Source organism: Zonotrichia leucophrys, unplaced genomic scaffold, assembly GCF_028769735.1.
Source record: "Zonotrichia leucophrys gambelii isolate GWCS_2022_RI unplaced genomic scaffold, RI_Zleu_2.0 Scaffold_38_522144, whole genome shotgun sequence".
Taxonomy (NCBI): domain Eukaryota; kingdom Metazoa; phylum Chordata; class Aves; order Passeriformes; family Passerellidae; genus Zonotrichia; species Zonotrichia leucophrys.
In genome coordinates, this window is record NW_026992243.1 from 16,310 (window position 1) to 34,166 (window position 17,857).

Consider the following 17,857-nt stretch of genomic DNA (forward strand, 5'->3'; position numbering starts at 1 on the left):
TCCCCTGCTCCCCTCGAGCCCGACGCGTACTCTTGGCCCCTCCTTATCCCAACGCCGTCGCTTCCCGCGGGAGGAGCCGGGATGGAGCCGGGGCAGGTCGGGCTGGGGCAGCGCTGGGCTCTGGGGCCGGCCTGGCAACTGGGGAATCATCAGCGCCCAGCGCTGTTTTAATAAAAAATGCTCACCGCCTTCTCTGACTGGCTGCTTTCCGCAGATTTCTTTTTCGGTAGAATTTTTCTGCGGCGTTTGGGGGTCCTTGGGGCCTGTGGGGCGACTTAGGAGGGTCCTGGCGCCTTTTGGGGTTCGCTGGGTGCCCCGCTGGGGTTCATATCAAGGCCCCCCCGAGCGGGGACGCACGGGGGGACACACGGGGGTCCCCATTCCCGATCCATCTCGGGGTCGGTTCTGCCACCCCCAATCTCGAGCCCCCCGCGGGGTCCCCCCAAGTCCCTCCCCAGTGCCCCCATAAACTGGACCGGGTTTAACTGGGAAGCTTTATTGGGAGCACTGGGAGCAGGCACTGGGCGGGGGCAGAGCGCCAGCGGGGCTGGGGGGACACGGGACCCCCCCAAAATCAGCGGAGCGGGGACGGAGCGGGGGGTCCCGGCCGGGCCCGAGCCCACGGGGAGGGGCTGCGGCCGCCGCCGGCTCAGGAGCTCTGTGGGCAGAGAAAAGGGGGTGACACCGGGCTGGGGGCCCCGGCGGGAGCGCACACACTCCGGGAGATGAGGGGACACGACCCGCGGGACTCGCCCTGACCTTCTTGGGCAGGGAGAAGCCGACATGAGGACAAAGCGCGGGCGCTGGGCCTGGGGGGAGCACGAGAAGAGATGGAGGAGAAGGAGGTGGGAAGACAAAGGAGTTTGAGTAGGGCTGGGATTAGAGGAAGAGGAGAAGGAGGCGGGATTAGCAACGGGAGGACGAGTGGGAGGAAAGACGGAGGAGGAGCGGGGGGAAGAGGGGGGAGAGAGGAAGAGGAAGAGCAGGAAGAGGAGAAGGAAGCCGAGGAGAAAGAAGAACGTTCGCGGCGTGGTCCCCGCTGAGTGTGCGGCGCTGCAGCCCCGGCAGCGCCTCCTCTCCCTCCCCCTCTTCATCTCGCGGGTGAGCTGGGAGGGGGAGTTCGCCCCAGATATATCGGGGAGTTCCTGGCGGGTGTTCTAGGGGGCGGATATTTAGAGGAGGACTCCAAAAGTAAACCGCAAATGCCCCGTGGTGGATAATGAGGGTCCACGACCGGCTGGGGGTTTTTGGGAGGAAGGGGCGCGGGTGGTCGCTGCCGGCAGAGCGCGGGCGGGGGCTGTGGGATCGCCGGATCATCCCTAAGCGAGATCCTGGAGAGGGGGGACAGCAGGAGCCACGGGACCCCCATCAGCCCAGGAAAGGGCACCCACGAAACTTCAAAGCGTGAAGATTACAGAGGGAGAAATCCTGGAAGGGGTTTTTGGGCTGAATCTTGGTAGTTTGAAGACTTATATGAACACAAAACACCCAGTGACTTCCTGAGATGTTCTTGGGCAGTAGAAACCCCCATCCCAAGGCACTCACCCTTGTTTTTCCTCTCAAACCAGGATTTTTTTATTCCCAAGCTGTGGCCAGATGGAGGAGGAGGAAAAGCCCTGGAGATCCCGCACGAGGAGGGGCTGCAAACCCAGTCCCAGGTGTTGTGAGGAGGAAAGAGCCCCCCTGGGCCAGGAAGGCGGCCGGAGATCCAGCCAGAGCTCAGAGCTGGTGGAGAAGCCTCATGATGGGGAGAAGCCACACAAGTGCTTGGAATGTGGGAAGAGCTACAGCTACAACTCCTGCCTGAAGAAACACCAGGTGATCCATACGGGGGGATGGCCCTACAAGTGTGGGGAATGTGGGAAGAGCTTCAGGGGTAGCTCCAGCCTGAGGCAGCACCAGGTGATCCACAGTGGGGAAAAGCCCTATGAGTGCTTGGAGTGTGGGCAGAGCTTCAGCTGGAGCTCCAGTCTGACCAAGCACCAGAGGATCCATAGTGGGGAAAGGCCCCATGAGTGCTTGGAGTGTGGGAAAAGATTCAGTGGGAGGTTTGCCCTGAGTCACCACCAGAGAACTCACACTGGGGAACGACTTTATAAGTGTTTGGAATGTAAGAAGAGCTTCAGCTACAAGTCCAGCCTGCGCAGCCACCAGAAGATCCATACTGGGGAACGGCCCTATAAATGCTTGGAATGCGAGAAGAGCTTCAGCGATAGCTTTTGTCTGATTCGCCACCGGATAATTCACACAGGGGAACGGCCCTACACATGTAGAAAATGTCGGAAGAGCTTCAGTGACTACTCCAACCTCCTCAACCACCAGCGCCTGCACTCTGAGGAACGGCCCTACCAGTGTGAGGACTGTGGGAAGAGGTTCAAGCTCCTGTCCTACCTCAGCCGCCACCAGAGCATCCACACCGGGGAGAGGCCCTACGAGTGTCCTGGGTGTGGGAAGAGGTTTCGGCTCCGTGCCCATCTCCTCCATCATCAGCCAATACACACCGAGGGGAAGCCCTTCTGCTGCCCGGACTGCGGGAAGGGCTTCAAACGCAGCTCCTCCCTCAACACCCACCAGCGCATCCACACCGGGGAGAGGCCCTACGAGTGTGGGGAGTGTGGGAAGAGCTTCACCAAGAGCTCTTACTTGACAGAACACCAACGGAGGCATCACTGAGGGAAGCCCTTCGAGTGCCCCAAGTGTGGGAAGAGCTTCGTGGGCTGCTCCAGCTCCATCCCCCATGGGAGGATCCACATTGGATGATCTCCGGTGACCCCTGTTGGGCAGAGCCCTGGTGATCCATGGTCCTGGCTGGAGATGCTCCACATTTTCCTGTCTCCTCATGGGCACCTGGAGGAATGCAGAGGCAGAAACATCCGTTTGGATGGTCCTGGCAGCACTGACCCTGGGGCACAGTGAGCCACGCTGCAGCACTTGGAGGGGGCTGTGCCCCGTGGGAGGGACTCAGCTTGGAGAAGTTCCTCAGGAACTTTCCTATGGGAGGGACTCCAGTACTGAACTGAGAAATGATTTCTGTCCCTGAGCAGAGGGAGAAGCCCCGGGGCATGAACTGAGCACGCCCCCATTCCCTGTCTCCCTGGACTGTCAGAGTAGGAGGAGGTAGTGCTGGAAGGAGGGAGGGGTGGGGGAAGATGTTTTGGAGGGTTTTTTTTCTACTTCTACTAGTCTACTACTTCTACTAGTCCCCAGTTTGTTAGCAATAAATTCAATTAATATCTCCAGTTTTGAGCCTGTTTTGCCCATGATGGTGTTTCATGAGGGATCTCTCCCGGTCCTTATCTCAACTCCTGAACCCCAGGTTAAATTTTGTCTCCTCTGTCTGGCTGTGGAGGGCAGTGAGAGAGCGGCTTTGGGGGGTGCCCGGCATCCGGCCAGCGTCACCGCACTCCAGTGGGACAGGTCCTCCTGTGGCCCTGTGCTACGGTGACGCTGTTGCCGTTCCTTTTGCCTTCCTTATGATTTTATCTTTTGCATTGAATGCTTGTGAAGTGCCCCTGGTGTCCCTCGCATTCCCCTGGCACTGGCAGCCCCGTCCCTTCCCCTGCTCCCCCTGCCACGTTCCATCCCAGCTGGAGGAGCCTCGCAGCTGCCGTGGGGCCGTGGGGCTGCAGCCCGAGCCGGGGCCCCTTCCCAGAGCTCCCAGTCAGCCCTTGAGCCTGGAGCTGAGGGCTGCAGCTGGGACGGCAGAGAGGCGCTGCTGGGAGGTCCCACATCAGTTCAGTTTGGCTGGTTCTTTCCAGACTCAGGAAAAACAATATTGGAAGTGTTCTGCTAAACCCTGTCCCATCCTCTGCTCAGCTGAAGGGGTCTGGGGTGGTTTTCCCTTTTGGATGAAATCAAAGCAATGTGGGGCTGAGCCCTGGGGCAGCCCCGAGGGAGAAGGTGTGGGACTGCCCAGGACTGTTCCTCCCCTCCATTCTCACCAGGCCATGCTCAAGGAAGAGGAGTGACGGGAGAATCAGCTGGGTGAGGTGCAGATTGGGTACACGGGATAAATTGCCCCAGGCCTTGCAGTGTGCTGCTCTCCCAGGAAATGCTGAGATTTGCACACCCCAGAATGGCCCAGGCAGGAGGCTGAGGAACTGCTGCTGCCCTGGACCACAGGGAGCTTGGGGTCACCTGGAGCTGGAGGCGCTAGGAGCTGTGGCTGAAGCCAGGATGGAGCAGGGACCCACCTGCAGCCCCACAAGAGCCCAGCCTGGAGCAGGGGATGACTGAGAGAGACCCCGAGCCTCTCCAGATATTCTCTTTTCAGCCTCTTTCAGATCTTCCCCCGAGCCCCTGGGAAGCCCCTGCAGAGCCATGGAAGCGGCTCCTGGCGGCACCTGTGACCCCTGGGGGATCCCGCTGGAGCAGCCCATTCCCGATGGATGTGTCCCGTGGGAGGGACCCCAGGCTGGAGCAGGACAAGGATTCCTGTCCCTGAGGGGAGGCTGTGACAGTACCAGGCTGTGACCCCCATCCCCTGCGCCTCTGGGTGGGGAGAAGGGAGGGAATCTGGGAGAAAGCAAAGCCTGGGAAGCAGGCAGAGGTGAGAGGAAGGTGTTTTTGGTAGGATTAGTTTTACTTTCCCTTCTGCTGTGATTTGCTTGGCAGTTGTCCTGGTTTAAAAGAGAAGTGTCTGCCAAGGAAGGCAGCAACCTTCCTGGAACAGAAAAGATGGCCCTCTCCCTCCACAATATTATACCTTTGAAATTGTGGGGCTTTCAGGCACAGGTATGGGAAAAGAAATAATTCCCAGCCCTTTCTCCCCATCGAGCCCAGATTTCCACTTTGGTGAAGTTACAATCGTGACGGGACAGGGACACCTCTCCTTTGGGGACCCCGGGACAGTGACCTGTCCCCGCACCGACCCACCCCAGGGGGCAGCGGAGTCAGGCGGGTCCCATGGGCAGCGCGGGACCTCGGCACCACTCCCGGCAGCCACAGGGATGGCAACAGCGAGGGCAGCGAGGCGACAGCGAAGCCCCGTCCCGGGAAAGGGGCGCCCGCTCTCCGCACCACGCGTGGCCGCTCACTTTCTCTGCCCTCCCCGAAAGCACCGGGGATCAGCTCCCACCCTCTGGAGTGCACCACAGTCAATAGATCTCGAGGTATTTCTGCCATTCCTGAGAAACATTTCGCTCCAGACAGAGAAATCAGTCCCCAGCCAAGACTTCCAAACTCTCCATTCTCCGGCTGAGCCATTCCCGTGGCATGGGAGAGTGCGTGGCCTTTTCGTTTGTTTGTCCCTGTTTGTCTCCCCTCTCTGCACCTCACTGTTTGATCTTTCAAGTAGAAGATGGGATAAGAAATTGCCTGACTGGAAAAACCCAAACATGCAAACAACAACAACAACAACACCTTATCCCCAAATTCAATTAATTTCCCCAAGTCAGATGTGCTGTGCCCATTAGTGACCTCTCCCTGTCCTTACCCTGACCCTGGAGCCTCTCCTTGTGTTCTGTTCCCTGCCCAGCCTCAGGACGGCAGTGACAGAGCGATTTTGGTGGCACCCGGCCACACCCAGCCAATCCCAATAATCTCTACAATAATTTGTTCCAACATTAACCAGCCCCAAGGCAGGTCCAGCTGCGCAGGCAGACAGCTGGGAAAAATGGGACACAGTGAGAAGCGTGGTGCCAGTGGGAGAAATCTCTTCCCTCTGAACTGTCAGGGGGAGGAGGAGGGAGAATCTGGTGCAAAGTAAAGAGGAGAGGAGAAAGCACAGGGCTGGAGCTGTGGAAGGCCATGGGGCAGCCAGGGATTTTCCTTTTTAGCTCTGTGGAGTGAAAGGGGGCGGTGTAAAATCCGCCAAGAAAAAAAGAGGAGAAAGAGCAGGTGGTGGAAACCTCTGACATTTTGAATTCGATTTACCTGCCTGAAGTGCAAACGCCGACAGCCTCCGAGCGTGACAGATGCCCGCCGGCGATGCGTGTGTTAAAGCCCTCATAAGCATCTTCCCGGGGGCCGCTTCGCTTTTTGGGGCCATTTGTGGCAATTACGTAGGGTTTTTTAACTTTGTTCTGTTTTTTCGAGATAGGAGGGACCCCGCTGCAGGGGCAGGCGCCTCTGGGCTGTTTTGAGGTAGGGGGAGCGGCAGTGCGGGAAAAGGGGGGAATGGGGTTTATAGAGGGGCGCGGGCCGGATCGGGGCCGCCTCCCTGTGGGGCCGAAGCCGCCCCACACCGTGATCGAAACCTTGGGGCAGATTGCATGGAAAGACTCAGCAGGAGCAGTGTAGGAATGGTTATAAAAGGCACGAGCCTCGCCGAACTTTGCAGCCCGGGAAATCCCGTTTGGGGGAGTTTTGCTCTCTGTTCATGACGTGGTTTGAACGCAGCAGAGAGCAGAGCCAGGAAACATCACCGCCCATTTGTGCAGCGACGGCAGCTCCGGCCTCCCCATCCAACCCCGCTGGCTCCCGCATCCCGCCTGGCTCCCGCATCCCGCCTGGGCGTTTCTCCTGGCCCCCAGGTCAGAGTTTGGTGGCTTCTCTCTAGCCCATCCACTGCAATTCCAAGCTGCAGTCCTGAGGGATGGTTCTGCTGCTCCTGATCATCCCACAATCGCCAGGTCTCTCCCTGAGGTCCGTCTGGGACCTGCGGCTCCAGGAGGGAGCCCGGGTCATGCTCGGGATCTGTCGAACACTCCCGGCCCCCCGCGCTGCCCCCGGTGCTCACCGGGCCGATCCATGCAGGAGCCGTTCGGCCACGTCCAGCCCATCCGGGCCAGGGGGTTCCCAGAGTCTGATCCAGAGGCAGGGCCCGGATTTCTCCAGGGCTACATTTGGGAGCTCCTGGGACAGGCAATGGAGAAGCGGTGACCTTGTCGGCCGTGGATGACAGAGCCCGTTTGGGGGGACCATCCATGGCCCATCAGTGTCACCACTTCTTCTTCTCCCACAGGAACTCCTGAATGAAGCCCTGCAGAAACCCTGCGCTGCCTCTGGATCGGGCTCAGTGCCCGCGGCCGTGGCTGAACGGATCCCGCCCGGACCAGCCTCGGCGGGCACCGGGGGCCAAGGGGGGCACCCCTGACCCCCAGCTCCCTCCTGCACCTCCAGGTGTCAGGTGGATCCCAGGGAGCGACCAGGCGATTGTGGGGCCAGCCGTGACAACAGAGCCATTCCTCAGGACTGCCGCTCGGCTTCGCGGCGGATCTGTCAGAGAGAAGCCGCCAAACTCTGACCTGGGGGCCGGGAGAGATGCTCAGGTGGGGGATGCGGGAGCCAGCGGGGGCGGATTGGAAGCCGCTGTCGCTGCACAACAACCACCTACACAAATGGGCGGTGACGTTTCCTGGCTCTGGTCTCTGCTCAAACCATGAACAGAGAGCAAAACTCCCCCAAACGGGATTTCCTGGGCTGCAAAGCTCGGCGAGGCTCGTGCCTTTATAAACATTTCTGGTTTTGTACAAACCAGTCCTTCCGAGTCCTTTCACTGGAATCAGCCCCAAGGCGTCAATGACAGGACCCCCGGCCACCACCTCAGAGCGGGGCTGTAAGAGGAAATCGCCATCAAAGGGCCTCGCCCGCCGCTGCTCCACGAAGATCGGACACCGCAGGCGGCCCCAGCCCCTTCTTCTTCTTCTTCTTCTTCTTCCTCTTCTTCCTCCGGACGGATCGAGCCCTCCTTGAGCCGCCCCTGCCCCGCACGAACCCCAGGGCCGAGCCCAGCAGGGACCGCAGGGGTCTGGGGGACCCCGCTGGGCCGAGCAGGGACCGGCCCCGTGCGGAGCTGAGCTGGCATCTTGAAACGAGGGAATCCAACGTGGAGGCTGAGACTTCGTAATCTCAAGCTGTTACTTGATACTCGACACTTTAGTTTTGGCAATACAAGGCCTTTCAGCAGCCAAGTCTCTCCCAGCCATTGGTTTCTGGCTCAGAACCAGCTTGAAACGGGGACAAAAACCCAAAGTCCCAGCAGAAAAAGCTCTGCCGTTGCTTTTTATTTTTCAGAGTTTTGTTTTATTATTTTATTTTATTTTATTTTATTTTATTTTATTTTATTTTATTTTATTTTATTTTATTTTATTTTATTTTATTTTATTTTATTTCAGATACCTTTAACTTTTTTTTTCTTTTTCTACAATCCCGTGTTTATTCTCTATTTACCCCCTCACCCGTGGCCCTCCTCCACCAGGGCCTGGCTCGAAGGGAAACCACAAAACCCCCTGGAAATAAAGCCGGTCTGGGGGAAAACCCTGCAGGGGGGATTGGATCCCACGGAGAGCGCTGGCTGAGAGCTGGAGATTCCAAATGCTCCAAGGGGCCGGAGGGAGCTGCGCTGGGGCCTCGGGGCCTCCCTGGGGGCACCTCCGAGACTGCCGAGCAGAGCGACCCCTCCCACCCCCCAAAATCTGCAGGTTTGGGTCAGCTGAGGAAAAGAGCTGGAAAAGGGACTGGAAAGGGGGTGGAGCTTGAGGGGATCCCTGAGCCTTTCTGCAGGAAAGCCACAGGAAAATCCCCCAGAAACCAAGAAAATAATGATGAATTTTTAAACTCTTTCCACTCCTGTTTCCAGAAGGTCCCAGCCAGGTCCTGCCAGGGGGAGCCGGGGGTGAGGAGGGGGTGCAGAGCCTAATTAGGCAGAAAAGTTTAATTGGGGTGAGGACACTTTTATTATGGGAAGAAAATGTAAATGGAGGGGATTTGAATAGGAGGGGATGATTTGAACTGGGGAGAGAAAATGAAGTCGGGGAGGAGCCACCAGCCCTCAGCTGTGTCCCAGCGGTTCCCCCTGCTCTGACCCCCAGGCTGGGGCCGTGAAGCTGCCACTGCTCCCCAGGAATGCCACGGGATAGAAACTCCATTCAAGCTTTTATGTTCCCAGTCACTCCCAATAAGATCCCAGTTGCCCCCAACACGGTCCCAGTTTCTCCCAGTCAGGCCCTGTATGGTTCCTTCCAATCTCAGTCCCTCCCAGTAGGAGTCCAGTATGGCCCCAGTCACTTCCAGTATGAGCCCAGTCACTCCTAGAATGTCATTTGCCCACATGATGGCCCCAGTTGCTCCTAGCATGACCCCAGTGTGAGTCCAGTCACCCCAGTATGATCCCAGTCACACCCAGATACTCCCAGTGTTATTTCAGTCACTGACAGTATGACACTGTCAATCCTGCTATTACTCCAGCATGGGCCAGTTGCTCCCAGTGTGATCCCAATTGCCTCCTGCATTTTTCCAATTGTGCTTTTTCACCACTACTATGGTTCCAGTCACTCCCAGTACTATGCCAGTCACTCCAAGTATGACCCTGTCAGTCCCAGTATGATCCCAGTATGACTCCAGCATGGGCCAGCTGCTCCCAATGGGATCCCAGCTGCCTCCTGCATTATTCCAATTGTGCTTTTTTCACCACTACTATGGTTCCAGTCAGTCCCAGTACGATCCAAATCACACCCAGTATATCCCAAAAGCACCCAGTTGCCCTCAGCATTTCCCAGTAGCCCTCAATGTGGTCCCAGTATACCCCAGTATGATCCTGGGTGCCCAAATCTGGTCCCGCTGGTATATCCTGCTGTCCCAGTGTGTCCCAGTCCATCCCAGCCTGTCACATGCCGTCCCAGACCCTTCGGGGCAGCCGCTGCCATTTTGGGATCCTGCCCACGAGCAGCCACTGAAAGCACCCCCAAGATGCTGACGGGGATGGGGGGCTCCGTGTTGGGCTTCGTCTTCCTGGCGCTGGGGCTAGGCTTCCACGTGCCTAAGAAGGGAGGGGGGGTCCTGGGGGGTCATGTCCCCCCATCCCCCGGAGCGTGTGTGTGCTCCCCCCGGGCCCCCAGCCCGGTGTCACCCCCTTTCCTCTGCCCACAGAGCTCCTGAGCCGGCGGTGGCTGCAGCCCCTCCCCGTGGGCTTGGGCCCGGCCGGGGCCCCCCGCTCCGTCCCCACACGGATTTTGGGGGGGTCCCGTGTGCCCCCAGCCCTGCTGAGGCGGCACTAAGAACGAGGAGCAGCGGGACGAGCAGTGGAGAAAGAGACGGGGGAGCAGAGGAAGGAAGAAGAGAGAGAGAGGAAGAGGAGGAGCAGGAAGAGGAAGAGGAAGAGGAAGAGGAAGAGGAAGAGGAAGAGGAAGAGGAAGAGGAAGAGGAAGAGGAAGAGGAAGGATTCTCGGTCTCAGCGCCCGCTACGTCCACAGCAGCCTCGGCCCCTGGAGCATCTCCCCCTTGTATGCTGCAGGTGAGCTGGGAGGGGAAGTTCGCCCCAGATATATCGGGGGTTCCTGGCGGGTGTTCTGGGGGTCACGGCTATTTGGACCTTGGAGGAGCCCCAGGCTAAACCGCAAATGCCCCGTGGTGGATAATGAGGGTCCACGACCGGCTGGGGGTTTTTGGGAGGAAGGGGCGTGGGTGGTCGCTGCCGGCAGAGCGCCGGCGGGGGCTGTGGGATCGCCGGATCATCCCTAAGCGAGATCCTGGAGAGGGGGGACAGCAGGAGCCACGGGACCCCCATCAGCCCAGGAAAGGGCACCCACGAAACATCAAAGCGTGAAGATCACAGAGGGGGAACTCCTGGGAGGGGTTTTGGGCTGAATCTTGGTAGTTTGAAGACTTGTATGAACACAAAACACCCAGTGACTTCCTGAGATGTTCTTGGGCAGTAGAAACCCCCATCCCAAGGCACTCACCCTTGTTTTTCCTCTCAAACCAGGTTTTTTCATTCCCAAGCTGTGGCTGGATGGAGGAGGAGAAAAAGCCCTGGAGATCCCGCACGAGGAGGGGCTGCAAACCCAGTCCCGGGTGCTGTGAGGAGGAAAGAGCCCCCCTGAGCCAGGAAGGCGGCCGGAGATCCAGCCAGAGCTCAGAGCTGATGGAGAAGCCTCATGATGGGGAGAAGCCCTACAAGTGCTGGGAATGTGGGAAGGGCTTCAGCCAGAGCTCCAACCTGATCGGGGCACCAGGTGATCCACACTGAGGAACGGCCCTACACCTGCTTGGATTGTGGGAAGAGCTTCAAACAGAGCTCCCATCTGACTTGGCACCAGGTGATCCAAACTGGGGAAAAGCCCTATGAGTGCATGGAATGTGGGAAGAGCTTCAGGTGGAGCTCTGACCTCAACAAGCACCAAAGGTTCACACTGGGGAAAGGCCCTATGAGTGTAGGGAATGTGGGAAAAGCTTCAGCCTGAGCTCCAGACTCATCTGGCACCAAACAACTCACACTGGGGAAAAGCCCTATGAGTTCTCAGAATGTGGGAAGCGTTTTAATTGCAACTTCCACCTCATCAGGCACCTGCGCTGCCACACCAGGGAACGGCCCTACAAGTGCTTGGAGTATGGGAAGAGCTTTAGACGGAGCTCCAGCCCAAACATCCACTGGCGCATCCACACCGGGCAGAAGCCCTGTGAGTGTCCTGAGTGTGGGAAGAGGTTTTGGAACACCAAGAAACTCCTCCAACATCAGCCAACACACACAGGGGAGAGGCCATTCCACTGCCCCGACTGCGAGAAGCGCTTCAGCCGCAACTCCCACCTGGTCAGCCATCGGTGCATCCACACCGGGGAGAAGCCCTACAAGTGTGGGGAGTGTGGGAAGAGCTTCAGCACGAGCTCCGACCTGATCCAGCACCAGAACATCCACACTGAGAAACGGCCCTGTAAATGTGAGGAATGTGGGAAGAGCTTCATGCAGAGCTCCCACCTTATCAGCCACCAAAAGATCCACACCGGCAAACGTGAATGGCCGTATGAGTGCTTGAAATGTGGAAAGGGCTTGAGCCGGAGCTCCAACCTCATTAAGCACCAGAGGATCCACACTGGGGAGCGACCCTATGAATGTGGGGAATGTGGGAACAGCTTCAGGCACAGATCCAACCTCATCCACCACCAAACAACCCACACCGAGGAACAGCCCTACAGGTGCTTGGAATGTGGGAAGGGCTTTAACCACAACTTCCACCTCATCAGGCACCAGCACATGCACACCAGGGAGAGGCCCTGAGTGTGGGAAGAGCTTCGTGCACTGCTCCAGCTCCATCCCCCTGGGAGGATCCACACTGGATGATCCCCAGTGACCCCTGTTCCGGGTGATCCCCGTTGCGTGGAGGGAAGGTGTTGGAGAAATATCTTTCCCTTCTCCTTGTACTGCTGTGATTTGGTTGGTAATAAATTCCCTCCGTGTGCCCAGGCTGGGTCTGTGATGCTCATTTTGGGGTTTGATGAGGGATCTCTCCCCGTCTTATCCCAACCCAGGAACTCTTGGTTAAATTCCCTCTGCCCTGTGCAGCTGCGGGGGCAGGGACAGAGTGGCTTTGGTGGGTGGCTGACATCAGGCCAGCATCACCCAGGCCATGGGCACCCCTGAGATCCCAGTGTGGTGGTGCATTGCCCCCTCCTCCTTTCCAGGCTGCAGTGTGATCTGAGAAATGCTTGTTAGCTCTTGTCCTTGGAAACAGCACCTGGGTTTTGCTCTTTCCAGACTTATCAGAAATACTGTCTGCTCCCAGGAACTGCTAAAAGGCTCCTGTTTTCCTTATGGCCAGCCTTGGAAAATGTTCCTCTTGCCTGAATGGCACAACATTCCTTTCCACACTTTTAGAGAAAGTGCCAAGCCAAACTGTGGCTGGGATGAAACACCCTTGTGACTGAAGCCCACTCTCTTGTGGCCCTATCAATAGCAGTCCAAAAGGAGACCCTGTGAGCTCTCCTGGGCCACTGTGGGCTGTGACCCTCAGTCTCCCTCTGAGGGGGCCTCTCAGAGCCAGCAAACCCTCGGGATCATGCTGGATCATGCCCTCGGGTTTGCTCTGCCTGCAGGATCACTGAAACGTGTCCTGGCTGATACCCTCACTCCTCAAGGCCCCAACCTTCACCCAGCAGGAGATGCAAAAGCATCTGAAGGGAGGATTTCAGTGACCCCTGAGGGGAATTTTTCACAGGTACCTTGCTTGCACTGACTGTTTCTGTTTGTGTGTGTGCTCCTGCACATGTGCCATAGGAAATCTGGCAGAAATAATGCTTTCTTAGATGTGTAAGTACCTTGGATATCTAAGTTAGGCCTGAAACCAAGATTCAGTTATAGTTCTGAACTTACTTAAATGCTGCTAAGTATTGTTCCTTTGCTCAGTTGTCAAACGCAAGTTTTAAGTTAAGTGTTGTTTTCTGTTAAGTTGCTGAATAGAATGTGGAAGTTATAGCTGTAAGTTAGGTTAAGTGCTGAGTGTTATTGCTCTGTTGAATTGCTAGCCCTAAGGTGGAAGTTAGGTTATAAATTAAGGTAGAATTTGAAGTGCTGCTCAGTGTTGTTAACTTTTAGGCCTCGTTCCTTTTAATCCCCGTCCAAACTGTCTTTTGTCCCATGCACCTAAACACAACACACATCCACTCACACTGTCTTAGAGAGTTCTCAGTGCATTTCTGTTTTGATTGACTGGATTTTGTTTGCTTTTGTTGTTGCTTGTTTTCCCTGGTGCCTTAGCTGTCTTGTAGGCAGTAGAATGAATCTTGCCAATGAACTGATTGTGCTTTGCTGCTAAACGTGAAATCTGACTTTTACTCATGGCTTTGCCACTGATTTTTAAGCAATCTCAAACACTATTGTTGGGGAAGATGTAACAGGAAAGCCTTTATAAATATGATTGTCTGGCAAAAGATTTTGAGAATATAGAAACTATAAGCGAGATTGAAATGAAAGCAAGCTTTGAGATCCCTTAGTTACTGAGCAACTGGAAAACAATGGTGTGGCTGACTGAAGGTAATCCCCTTTTGCTGGAACAATTCCCTCTGCTTGCAGACAGGTCCAAGGGTCAGAGCAGACCCTACCAGCTTGGCAGAAGGGTCCAAAGAGGAGTTTTTAGGGTTTAAAGTGTAAAACGTTATGATAATGTAATGACTTTTACAGGCTGTGTGTAAGTGCTATAGGATTTGTATCTTGTACTAGATTGGTTAGTGAGAATTAGAATATTCAACACAGAAGAAGATTTCTTGTATTGTAACGGGAACCTTGGTCTCTTACCCCTTTTACTCTCTTGGCTCTCTCACTCTCTCACCCTCTCATCCTCTCTACCCCTCTCTTCTCTCGGGCCTGCTCCAGCTGTGCCTGGCAGCTCCAAGCAGGGCCCTGCACCCAGGCCCTTTGCAATAAACCACAAGTTCCATGCCCTGGCTGCAGAGATCTCTTGTCTCCGTCTGTCCCGACCATCCTACCCTAGACACTCCTACAACTCTCGTTCCTGACTGCCCCACAATGTCCCACATCAGCGAGGGTGTCACAAGGGCCACAGCCGGCACCCAGCAGCCGAGGGACAGCCTGGAAGGGGCCGGGAGCAGCCCCGGCCTTGTGGCCTTGCAGCCCCTGCGGTGCCCGGAGGCCGGGCAGGCTCTGGCCGCGGTGCCAGCGACAGCCCAGCGCCGCCCTGCCGAGCCCCGGGGCCGCAGCCCGGGCTGCCGGGGCAGCGGGAATGGCCCGGCCGGCCGCGCCGGGGCCCTGCGGGCCGTGGCTCCATGACCCGGGGAGGCCGGGCCCAGGGGGGACCCTCGGGGCTCTGCCGGGCACCGGGGCTCGGCCCTGCCCCGCTCAGGGACACCCGCGGGCACCGAGCGCAGCCCCGGCCATTGGCAGGGCACCAGGAGCAGAGCGGGGCAGCGGCACCACGGAAACACCGAGGGGCTGCCCGGGGCACGGCCGGGGAGAGCCGGGCTGGAGAGCCGGGAGAGGCTGCTCGGAGCTGGCCCGGGGCTCGGGCACCCTGGGGGACAGAGCCCGGCTCTGAGCTGACTCTGAGCCTGAGACACCTGAGAAATGACAGCACGTGTTGCTAGATACACTTCATTATTCTGTATATTCTCAATGTAAGTTTCTATGAGGGAATATTTTTGCATTCATTTTACAATGTTTTCTCCCTTTAAAATGAGATGAATCACTTTTTGTTGTATATCCGGAGGGATGGGCTGGGAAAGGTTGTGGGTAATGGAGTTTTTTATTCACTGTATTTTCAAACCTGAGATGTGACAAGTCCAGACTTGGACTCCAACAGCAGTGGCTGGTTCTGACTGCTCTGCTTTTCACGGTGAGATCCCAGTTCTTTCAAATCCAGCAGTCAAAGCCCTTGAAACACGGAAAAGCTGGGAATCAGGTTAAAGCCCTTGGAGGGTTTGCTCTGTCCGTACATTCCCCATCTCCCCTGGTGTCCGTTCAGCCTCTCCGCTCCTGTCCTGGTGCACACTGCTGTATCCAGAGTTCAGTACGTGCTTTTATAGATAGATGGAGACCTGTGATTATTGTGTATGCAGTTGTCTCGCAGTGAGTTGCTGTGACGGCACATTCCGTGCTCCTCTGCTTTGTGCCCAAAGAACGGCTATTGTGTCTTTAACCCCCGGCAGCCGGGACGGGCCGTGTGCGGCCGTGGCGGGAGCGGCTCCTTGTTCGCTGCGCGGGCGTTTCGAAGCCTCGCTGCGCGGCTTTTCCGCGGCTCTCTCTGCGCCCCGTGGTTTTCTGTGTGCCTGAAAAGCTTTTTTGGGCCAGGCAAAGAAAGGATTTTCCCTTTCCTCGGTCGGGAGAGGCTGCAGCGCGAGCCTCGGAGAGCCCGGGGCGCGCTGAGCAGCGGCTGTGCCGGAGCCCGGGGCCCCGCGCGGGCGGGAGCGGAGCGGCGCCGCTGCCGCCCGAAGCCGCTGCGAGCCGGGCCGGGCCGGGCCGGGAGAGAAAACAGCCCGAGGCTGCGGCGCCGCCGCTTCACCCGCCGGGACCGCGCCCGCGGAGCGCGGCTGGGGAGGAGCTCAAGGCCGGGCGAGCCCCGGGCTCGCATCGCCGTGGGACAGCCCCTGGTTGGCTTTTCCCTGCGGGAGAAGCCGGTGCCGCCTGTAGCCCGTGTCGTGAGCGGGGATTTCTCTGGCATTTTGGGCCTTTTGTCCCAGAGTATGTGGCAGGTAAGGCCTGGCAATTTAATACCTAGCAGTTATTTACTTTTATTTGAATTATTCTTGCCTTTTTGTTATTCTGTTTGTTAATAAACTGTTGGAGGTTTTTTCAGTTTCCTCTGTTAACCTTCATTTCCTGTTGGTGGAAAGAGATTATTGGAACCGCTGGAGGGAACAACACTCACCCCAGAGTGTCCTCTTTTAAATCGTCTCTCAAGCTGAGACACCTACAAGTGCTTGGAATGTGGAATGAGCTCCAGCCAGAGCTCCCACCTGATCCGGCACCAGGAGATCCAAAGCAAGGAACATCCCTGCTGGGGCTTGGGATGTGGGAAGAGCTTCAGGAAGATCTCCCACCGCATCAAGGACCACAAGATCCACACCGGGGAGAGGCCCTACAGGTTTGGGGGATGCAGGAAGGGCTTCTGACAGAGCTCAGCCTCGACCCAACAGCAACGGAGGCGCCACTAAGGGAAGACATGTGAGTGCCCTGAGTTCAGGAAGAGCTTCGTGCGCTGCTCCAGCTCCATCCCCCATGGGAGGATCCGTGTTAGATGACCCCCAGTGACCCCCTTTGGGCAGAGCCCTGGTCATCTGTGATCCTGGTGATCTGTGTTCCATGGGAAGAAGGTGTTGGAGAGATTTCTTTCCCTTCTCCTTGTGCTGCTGTGATTTGGTTGGTAATAAATTCACTCCCTGTGCCCAGGCTGGTTTGTTGTGCCCATGATGGTGCTCAGGGCAGAATCCCTCCCATTTCTTCTCAGCTTCTGGGCCTTCCCTTGTATTTCCTCTCCCTGTGCAGCTGCAGAGGGCAGGGATGGACCAGTTTTGGTGGCTCCCTACATTCTGGCAGGACCAGCCCAGCTCCAGGGTTCTGAGGGGCTTGTGGGGCTCCCCTGTTTGTGGGACATCCCGGCTGGAGGAGGATGTACCCCCTTGCTGCAGCCCCAGCCCTCAGGCAGTGCTCAGCCAAGCAGAGAATGCCCTCACCTGGGGCCTCATTTATGGGCCCACTGAGCCCCTGGACATCTCCCTCCCCATTCTGGGGTGCATCCGAGTTCTTGGATATCTAGGACCCAATTTTTTGGGATGTATTGGGTTTGTATGGACTGGTTGTGGTAGTGGGGTGGGCTTTGAGAGAAGCTATGGAAGCTTCCTCCATGTCCAGTAGAGCCAATCCCTGGTGGTTCTAAAGATGGAGGTGCTGGATGCAGAGATCCCCCCACAGGCCCTGGAGCAGCTCCCTGGCACAGTCTGAGAGGAGGCTGTGACCCCGTGGGATCCCCGTGGCCAGAGGGCCTTGCTGGAGCTGCCTGTCCTGGCAGGACTGACCCTGTGGCACAGTGACCCCCGGGCTGCAGCAGGGTAAGGGGGTGCTGCCCGTGGGATGGGCTCACATCTGAGCCGGGCAGTGATGGGGTTTGGGTTTCTCTGGGAGTTTTTGTCCCATTTGTCACCCGGAAAGACGAGCAGCAGGGGGTGACAGCCACGGGTGATTGGGATGACAAAGGGCTGGTTGCTGGCTCTGGCACAGCCCTGAAATCGTTTGGGGGAGCGCAGGGGCCCAGGGCTCGGGCAGTCTGGGGTGTCGGGCGCTTCGCTCCTGGATTTTCCTGCCCGTGCCCGCAGCTCCTGGGCCATAGAGAGGGGCCCGAGCATGTCCCCTCATAACCTCCCTGGGAATCACCCCAGAGCCCTCAGCCTTCCTTGTGACCGTCCCCGCTGCCTCATGTCCGTCCCAGCGGCTCCCCTGGCTCTCCCAGTCCATTCCCAGTCACTCCCAGTGGCCCCGCGTGTCCATCTCAGCCGCGCGCGGTGCTGTGGCCCCTCAGCCAATCAGAGTGCGGCTCTCTGATGACTCATCAGTTGCCGGGCAGACCCGCAGCCCCTAGTGCCCCGCGCTGGACTCGGCCTCCCGGTGCCGCGCACGCCATTCCCAGTTCCGCCCAATGCCGCCCCAGGCCCCCCCAGTGTCCACAAACTCCCTCCCAGTCCCTTTCATCTCATT

General features: G+C 57.5%; 1 pseudogene; it reads left to right on the top strand.

The window, feature by feature from the left end:
• The first annotated feature begins 1,002 nt into the window (after window positions 1-1,002).
• Window positions 1,003-12,108, top strand: LOC135460388 (zinc finger protein 850-like; annotated as a pseudogene).
• Window positions 12,109-17,857: the final 5,749 nt, after the last annotated feature.